The sequence below is a fragment of the Aptenodytes patagonicus genome, chromosome 6 (genome assembly GCF_965638725.1).
Source record: "Aptenodytes patagonicus chromosome 6, bAptPat1.pri.cur, whole genome shotgun sequence".
Taxonomy (NCBI): domain Eukaryota; kingdom Metazoa; phylum Chordata; class Aves; order Sphenisciformes; family Spheniscidae; genus Aptenodytes; species Aptenodytes patagonicus.
In genome coordinates, this window is record NC_134954.1 from 681,339 (window position 1) to 690,928 (window position 9,590).

The 9,590-nt window shown below is 44.5% G+C and overlaps 1 protein-coding gene across 3 annotated transcripts in view; it reads right to left on the reverse strand.

The window, feature by feature from the left end:
• Window positions 1–9,129, reverse strand: part of PIK3CB (phosphatidylinositol-4,5-bisphosphate 3-kinase catalytic subunit beta) — a 106,860-nt gene extending 97,731 nt beyond the window's left edge. For all 3 annotated transcript variants that reach the window (XM_076340829.1, XM_076340836.1, XM_076340835.1), the window contains exon 1: window positions 9,086–9,129. The gene's annotated coding sequence lies outside the window, so the exon portion shown is untranslated. The remainder of the gene's footprint in view (window positions 1–9,085) is intronic.
• Window positions 9,130–9,590: the final 461 nt, after the last annotated feature.

Sequence of the window (9,590 nt, forward strand, 5' to 3'; positions counted from 1 at the left end):
TGCATTTTGTACACATGACCGATTCACTCATTAGCAAACAACTAATCTACGTATTAGCAAAGTGCTTTGCGCTTAGCAAATGATGGCACAGAGACGCATTAGGATTAGATTTAAGCCTACTAAAGTCAGAAGACTACAAATGAATGCCTGTATAGCAAGTTTATTGCCAGTTCTGCATTACTGCTGTTGCTTCATTCAAGTTCTTTGACAGATACCGAGATACTGAGTATCTTAATTAGCAATCTGCCTTTTTAATGCATGGAAAAAACCCACACTTTGTTTCGCACTCTGGGTCTGCAGTGATCGATTCCACAATGCCCACACACGTAACCTTACACATGCAAGCAATCCCGCTGTGTTCAGCCGTCTTTCCAAACCGGTCCACGCTCAGCGCATGTCAGGTTCTGTACATTTTGCCCTTTTCCAATTCATCCCATCTGTTTATAGCCTTTCCATCTAGTTGACTATGATTTTCCAAGGTTTCAAATTCACCTTTTTCCTTTCAGTTTTTCCTATCTGATGTACATTGTAATGATATTAAGGGGAAATTTATTAAAGAACTAGCTTAACTCAATTTCTTTCCACAGTGTTTATCCAAACTGGCTGGCTGAGTGTGACCTTTTCAAAGGTATTTGGCAGAGGCCTGTCATTTGTCAAGTTATTTTTCCAATTTTTGTCAGTGTGAGTTTTAAAATGGGTATAAAATTATTTTTGTTACATCAGATCAAAAAAATGCTCTCTAGCTGAGCTGACATCTTTTGGTCTAACTCCTTAAAACCGCATGAGACAAATGAAGTACACGGTGGAAAAAACACACAAAAGTCTGGTTTGGGGCCAAAATTCCACCTAGACATAGAGCAGGAGGGGGAGAAAAATTACATCAGTTGAACAGTATTTCCCACTTGTTTGTTAAGAATTATTTTCTTTCTTAATCTCAAATTAACAGTAGTCTCAAATCAACAATGCTAGTTCTGGGCTTGATGAGATCTCTTGAAAGTATAACAGGACAACGTCTCATTCTGCTGCCCTGCCATCTCCAGTAAGTTACATGTCCATGGCACATGCAGACCAAGTTGCTTGTTTCTTACAGCTTTTATTAATCACTGATTGGCGTGTTGGTTCTGGATGCTAGGGTGGAATCAAGAGACCAGTTCAAATATCTTCTTACAGTTGCTGCTAAATTGTAACTATTTTAAAAGATTGAGTATGACAGGTCAGAGAGAGGAACAGAGAGTTTTATTCATGGAAAGTCTTACTAGCCTTCAAAGCAAGTCATGTGAGAGATATATGAATACATATTTTTATAGCTTGTGCCTAAATTAGAAACAAGATTAAACATCTCAATGTCCCTCATGAACTCCTTCCCTTCTCTCCACATTCTCCTATTCATTTTGGATGATACACTGTCCCCTTTATTTTTTTTCCTTCTCTTATCCCTTCTTGTCCCTTGCCTCTCCACTCTTCCCATCCTACTGCATCTTGACTTCATGTTCACTTGTAACCACATGTTGGATTCAGAGATGCAACACACCAAGTTCTGGCGTTTTGGAACTCTGGCAATTCCCAGCTATGAAAAGACCTTCCCATTTTGCCTCCCCCAAACAAGCCATTAATAAATAAAAAGCACAGGAGGAAAAAACCAAACAGCAAAACCTAAGACTGCTTAAAATTACGGTGTTACCTCTCCTGAGTGTTCCCAGTTTAAAGCAAAGTGATCAAACTACACTGGCAGCAGCCAGTAACAGATGCAGCTTAAACTGTCTAGGATTATTTTTAATATTTTAGTTCTACGACGTATGCAGAAACCGTAACTACACAACTGTGCCAGAAATCCCAAGGGGCGGGGCTGCCTTCTGAGGGTGCATCTGAACTCATCATCCTTGCTGCAGGTTCTGGCTCAGTTATTTTATCTTAACCAACCTGCCTATGCCTCCCCGTAACTGCCTCAGAATAACTGTAGTAACAGAATATTCAATAATGGGACTTATACTTGCTTGTATTTTAGAGGTGAAGAAAATAAGAACATCCCAGGTGTGCCATATGCTTCTGTTACTACAGTGTGGTTTCACAAATCTGTAGCGCTTCAGAGAGAGAAAGCACTTCTGCTCTGCAGCCTGAGCGCTGGCGGTCTGCAGCACCTCTGCCACCGACCACTGCCTGAGAAGCCGCGCGTCTCTCTGAAGCTCAGGCTAGCAAAGACAGACAACTGAGCTTCACGCAGAACCGTCTGGAAAGGGTCTTCCTTCTGTTCACTTACCACCACGACATGTTTCAGAAAACAAGCCCAGCCTATGTCCCCGCTGCTTCACTTTGCAGGTGTCTCATCTGTCTGCTAGGTCCTGTTTTGGACCAGAAGGCTTTAGCACTGCCTTCTGCTATATGTTACGTCCTCACCCCGCTATGAAAGACAGACAGACTTACAGGAACACAGTCACTACCAGCTCCTTCAGCTTTCTCAGACATTGGTACAGCAAGGCTAACTGTATTGCGGTTCTGACAGTGCATCTCTAGGGGACAAGGACAAGCGGTGCATGTGCACCCAAATGTCAATATTCGTACCAAATGGTACCACATCCAATGATATCCCAACAAAATTAGTACAAAGCCAGAACCTAGCTCTCCTAAGCGAGCTATGTTCAAATATACTTCATAACAAGGTAAGAAATACACCAATTTAATGTGGTAGACGTGAATGAGAAAAATTGTCAGAGGCAAAATTCACTAGGAAGAAGGCCATTTCCTCACCTTCTGACTTTTGGAACTAGACCAGGACAAGCTAACTGGGTGAGGCAGAAGTGCTAGCCATTCAACGAGCTGAACGGGGCACGGGCGGGGGGAGAAAGAAAACAAGTGAAAACTGTTTCTACATGAATACTTAGGGCCATCCAAGTATGCCATAGGCAGCTATGTTAGAAACCACTTTTGCACACTTGCTGAATTAAAGGTTTGAAGTTGACCAGAGCAGTCGTTTTCTGAGATGTAGTAAAATACAGATAGCAACTTCTCACTTGGAAAGAAGAGATAATGAAAGCAAGAGGCAAACTTCTAGCTGGATGAAAAACTCTGGCTACATGGACAACGACCTGTGAAAGAGGTAAAGGAAGCCACAGCAGCTACTCGGATTTACATCCGTGTAACAGAACAGAACTGAAACCAGACGTTAGGTATCTCTAAATGGTACCAACTGCTTTATTGGTAGGTATGAACAAGTTTACAGCCTCAGAAGATTGCAATCTCCCTTGCCATACAGGAAAGGAAAATCGTTTCTTTTAGAGGAACTCAGAGTTACTCAACTCTAATTAATCTTCTAAAACAGGAAATCCCTGCCAACACAGGTGGAACTATAATACGCTGGCTGTGCAGCTGGGGAACATGAAAAATGGGATTTCCGTGTTCCCATCTCACTCACCAAAAACAGCGCAAATACTGTAAGTAAAACAAGCAGCTGAAAAATCTGAAAAAAAGCAAGCAAGTAAAAAAAAAATGAAAGGAGGACTATAAAGGTCACTTAGGTCACTCATAATAAAGTTCCCTACAGTATTACCTAAGGTTTGAGCCCTTCTGAGAAAGCTACCATCACTTTGAGAGCTTAGTTACAGGGCAAAGGCAATTCATCTGAATCTGTATTTTAGGAAACAAAGTTGAGAGGACACTTTGCTGACTTCTGACATCACCTGTACTCCTGAAGGAGCTCTGTAATGTGTACTGACACCACCAGCTTCTCTCGGCCATGTCTTTGTTCTCTATAATTGGTATTTTTAAATACAGTTTACACTGTTACTCACTGGACCACATCACAAAAGATGAATGACAGGATAGAAATTTCTTTGCCATTGAAATGTTACTTGAATTAAAAGTCAAGACAAGAAATAGACATTCCTTTTTAATATTTACTTGTCTGCAGCATTTTAATGGTGGAGGCACGTAGAAAAGAGGGATATAAGCAATTATTTACATGGATACACATTTCTGTCTATCTAATTGGAAGCAAAAAGACTTAGGGACATGTGGAGATGACGCATGTCATCACTGCTTGTAGGGTATGCCCTGCACTCTCTGCTCTGAGCACTAAGGCTGTGTTTAAGTTCAGCTTAGGATAAACAGTGTTTTTCATGACAGCTTATTTCAAACTCCACAAAACCATCTGTATCAAAAGAACAAAGCAGGACAGATTTCAGCGGAACTAAAAAAAAAAAAACAAAACCTGTGTCTACAATGAAAACAACTAACACAAAGAGGAGCACCAAAGCTTTGTTTAGACTGGGGAAAGTTCAGTAAGTCGCTGATAAAAGAGCTGTAAGGGAGGGACACTGAAAGGTATGTTTTCATCGGAAGAGTAGTGCTCTCATAAACCAACTTGACTACTTCTGACCATATGAAGTGACTCTCACTCAGCTGATGCCCCAAAACAAGCGAGGAACTAAACCAAGAACAGATTAATTTCCTTTAACTACTGATATGCCATCACCACACCCGCTCACTGAGGAAAAAGATAAAGATATTTACTATTAATAAAAATAACACTGGGGGGGGCACGACTTTTTTTTTCTTTCCTACAGATACACACAAGTAGCTCTCTATTTAGACTGTTAAAGGCTCACTTTTCTCACACATAGATTTCAGTCAATATAATAGGTACTCACATTATTATGTTACTTTCTCATGAATTTATGTTTTATTGCTCCATTTTCAAAAGCCATTGAACCCACAGGACACTTTAGTAGTCAATATAGTATGGTACCGCACAGCACACACACGCTTGGAAATGACCTGAATACACGCCATGGAGGCAGTAAAATGAGTAAAACTACATAGCTGGTCTTTCATTTCAACCTGGATACTAGTTCCAGCAAGAAACTAATCTATATTCACCAAAACAAATGTCCATCAAAGCCACAAAAGCAATTTAATGCTTACACGTATGCTGACAATACTATGTCAGAGCTGTGAGTAACCTGACAAAGGAGGCTGTAGGTAGATCAGAAGTGCAAGCTGGTCCAAAATGTACGTATCGTCTTCACCAACATTAAGTCCATTCTCAGTCTGGCCTCTGTGATTCAGGCTGCTACACTCAATATTGAAAGTAAATACACAGGAACAATTGAAAACAATTTTCCTTCTGGCCGTATTGGTGAGGGAAGGTGTTTAATTGAAGGAGAAGACAAAAATTATCCTGTGATTTAACAGACATGTTCTTCCTCTTAAGATGGATTGGCAAGACAGAATTTAATGTAAGGTAACTTTGCAATGTTGAGATAATGTCATGATGTTCTGCTTTCTACAAGACGAAATGAAAGCCCTGGTTTTGGTCGCTACATTAAGTAAGGGGGGAAATTGTATTTTAAATAAAAAGCTATCCTAAATTCCTGGCAAATTATAAGGTTTACGTCAGCTCTAAAAGGAATTTGTGTCAGCTAGAAGAGGGCATCTATATGAAAGATTAATAATAATGAAAAACAACCTCTTTAAAAAGTAGAAGTAATGCTTGTTGAATTTATCATCACTTGCAAGACTGGTTATGTTAATAATCCTTCACATTATGCCAAGTAGACTGAAAATAATTAATAGTTCACAAACAACCTTCCCACAGAAGCTTCAGTGCCAATGTTGTTTTTACTGATTAAAATTAATAAAAAATATAATCACAAATATTCATGCCTTGAACACAAATTCCTTACATCTGAGAAGCTTCCATGAAAAATAATAATAAACCTATCCCTCACAGCATTACCCTGTCAAGGGTAATTGAATTCCTGGATCCCAGCGTCACTGGGGAATTCTGGTCTCACTGTTCACAGCTCTTACTAAAGTCCATTCCGTTCATGAAATGGAAAAGCTGATTCGATGTATACATGCAGGAGTTCCACCACTGAGCTCTGCTGAGCCACCACAAATGGTCAGGAATCAGAGGGTGAGAACCAGGGTACTGTGATGCCTTCAAAAAAATCAGAGCTTAGCTGATTGTGATATTTAGAGGGTGCTCACTGAATCCTGAAGGCTATCCATCTCACCGCGCAAGCTCTTTCCTCTTCCAGTCTGAAGTAGCTGTGAAACAATGGTCAATTGGCAACATGTCTCAAGCCAGCAATAAGGAACGTCTGCAAGGACACAGGACTGTGAGAGAGGATGAAGAGGAAGAGAAGGAAATGGAGAATAAAGCAAAAGATGGAAGTGAGGAAGGTCAGAAGGTTGTTTATACATTTACAATATCTCTAAAATAAAGTCACACCCTAGAGAAATGCAGGTGGCAAACTGATCTCATTAGAAAAAACACAATGGTTCAGAGACAAGGTTCATTTTTGCCAAGGATCCTGTTTCCAGCACTGCTCATACCCAGATGTTGCAGAGGAAGGTTCCCAGCCACGCTGTTTGACAGACTTAAATGTGATTCCTGCAGGACAGGCCAGAAAAGTTTTGCTAAAATTCACCACCAAGTTAGAGAAATATTATGCAAGGCAGAAAATAAGATCCGCTATTCGGAACATGGCATCCACAGTCATAAAGTTTAGAACCTGTTCATGACATTTTCCCCTGAAAACAGCACTTGGTACAGCATCCCAGCAGAACTCCCAGGTCCTAAAAACTTTCATATATGCCTCAAAAGCGTGGAAAATGAATCTGGCTACTCACGGCTCTGTTAGCCTAGGAATTAGGCAACTAGTGTACAAACAGTACAAAATCCACCAAGGCATGAAAGGGACTAGTATTACCACGTACACCACACAGGCTTTTGGAGCGAAGCGTAAAGATTTATACAGGCCACCTACTCTCAGGGAAGAAAGCGCCACACCGGGGTGACGTGGCAGTCAGCGTTTCACTCATGGATGCTGTCAAGGCGAGAAACGGACAAGATTGACTGCATTCATTTCTCATCCCTCCATTAATATTGGATCTTAATAACTGCTGCCCGGGGCTGCTCAAAAAAATCCCTTCATGATGTTTTTCTACTGAAAATTGTGGCTTTCTCCAGGGGAAAAAAAGCTTTCCACTAAAAGCACTCACTCTGTCTAGTATTTTATTTCTAAAAACACAAGATCTATTATCTTTTGGTTTTTAACAAAAACTTGGTTTTGAAGCAGTGCCTCACTGGAGCTGTGGTTCAGTCACCCTGGATGCACCCGCCAGAGCGCACCTCCCACGAGACGGAGTGAGATCACCCAAAAGGGAGATGATGACACAACTGGGGAGATACAGCCAGCCAGGGAAGCCAGTCTGCAGCTGAGTCAAAGCTGTCAATCAGAAGTATTCAAAACTTTAAAAAAAATATACTGCAAGTGTTGGCAAAAGTAATACGCTTCGCTTTAAAATTTTCTGCAAAATAATGTGTTTGGTTATCAGGTCTGCTCCTCACCAGTTCTGGGTACCCTTGAGCCTGCCACTGCTAAATATGAAGCCAATTACACTAGGAGACAGGAGGCCCCAGCAACAGGAGCCATAGCCCAGCACTGCCAGGCTCTTCCCGTGCTTGGGAATTGCAAGTACTTAGCCGTTCCTTCCCCATTTCTTCCCCTCCTCAAGCATCTCAGCTCCAGTACCTGTCCACTCCAGTACCTGTCCACCCTTACTGCCAAAAGGGACTAAGCTCACCAGGGAATGTTGTGCATCACCCTGACGTCAAAGATTAACTCGCTGATCTTTGCGTTTAACATACAGAAACTATTACTGGAACATCGCATTCAAATGTTTAATATAGATTCCAATCCGGGGGCAATGGATAGCCCATAGTGGCTCCGTAGTTCGCCGAGCTCTCTTACAGGATGTAACGTCTGTATGAAGTAAACCCAAGTGCACGTATGCATATGCAATCAAGGCTCCGCTCTTATCAGACCCCTCCCAGCCTGGTCATGCTTTAACCGGTCATTGACTCAAGTAACCTCCCGCATGTTACAATTGCCAGTAAAATACAATAGCCTGAAACTGAAAATACCTCTGGTCTAACCAAGAATCGAATCTGAGGGACAAACGTGCTGATAATTCTGAGACCAGCTCATACGATAAGACACTGATTGTCTCGGTGCTCCAAGTGAGCAGCTTAATTGGAATAGGAAAACAGGGTGATTACTCACGGCTAAGGAAAACACCTTGCTACAGAAGACAGGCAACATTAATGCTTTACATCATTAGAAAAATTTGAGGTTACCGTTCAGGACAGCACACGTGGAAAACAGTTAAGGAAAAAAAGATGAAATGTTGTTTAATTGGTGAATTCTTCCCATTAACACCCTAAGCGGTTTGACACATGCTGGCAGGCAGGAGGTGTTAGCCTCAGAGACGCTGCCAGCCACACTTCCCCACTCCCGGCAGCTGCCAGACCTTCCTGGCGTTTGAAAGTTTCCCTACTGCAGGCCCTGTTCCCATTGCGTTCTGGTAAATTAGCCTTTGTAGTCACAGCTCCTTGGCGGTTTTGATTCTTTTTTCTTTTTTCTCCTGGTTTCTTTTTGATGCAGCAGCATCTGATCTTTTTCAATCTCAGCCCCTCTTCTCATCCCCTCCCCTCCGAAAGTGGGAAGAGACCCCACAAGCACCTCCAGGGAGGGGGGATTCACCTCCTGGGGACGCACCACCGCGAAGGGCTGGGCAGCCGCTCAACCAGCATCCACTAAAGCGGGACAGAGGAGCTCCTCACAAAATGAAAAAGCCCCAGGCGCCAGCGAGAGGGAGGGGACCACACCAGAGTCCACACAGCCAGGAAGGAGCCGGCTGTTAGTAAGCTGGAGCAGGGAGGAGCAGGAAGGAGCTCAGCTCTTCCACCGCAGAAGCCGATGCCCAGCCGGGCGCTGCCACGGCGGAGGACCAGGCTGTCCTGGTCCCTCGTCCCGGGCTTTTCCTCAGCGTCTCGGCGCCGGGCAGCGCCGTCCCGGCGAGCCCCTGCCGAGGAGCGCTCCGCAGCGAAGTTCAACCCCTCTCCCGCGCTGCCGGCGGACGGAACCCGGCCGGGAAGGAAAGGCGCCCGCCGCGCCCCGGCACTCACAGCCCGGCTGGCTCCGGGTCGGGCGAGCGGCCGCCCCGGGGCTCTCGGTCCTGGGAAGGGGTCGGGGGGAAGGTAAAAAGTGAAATAAAGGAGAAACAAGACTCGCCGTCCTACCCGGCTGTGCTGGCGGGGACCCCGTCTCCCGCAGGCTCGCACCGACAGGGCGGGCGTCCCCGGCACAGGCTGCCCGGCAGCCCGCCCCACCCCGGGGCCGACCGGCCTCCTCCGCCTCTTCCTCCTCCTCCTCCTCTTCCTCGGCCCGGCCCCGGAGCAAAGGCACGTTTAGACCTGAAGGTTATTTGACCCTGGCTATCCCGGGCTGCAGCGGGGCTGCCGGCACCCTGTTCCCCGCAAGGGCTTCGGACCCGTTCCTTTGTTTTTTTCCCAGGCATTTCCACTTTCCTGAAGCACCGCTGCCTGCCTAGAGCGCCTCAGGCCAAAAGGGAGCGCAGCGGGGGCCCTGCCTGGGTGCCACCGCCATACGCAGCCCTGCGGGTGCCCCGGAGGGCAAGCTACCTTCGCCCTGGGCAGGGCAGCAGGCCAGCCCCCAAAGTTTACAAGCATGATTTCTTCAGCCGTGACTTTGCACTTGGTAGTGAAATACTGAGTCATGCTAAAT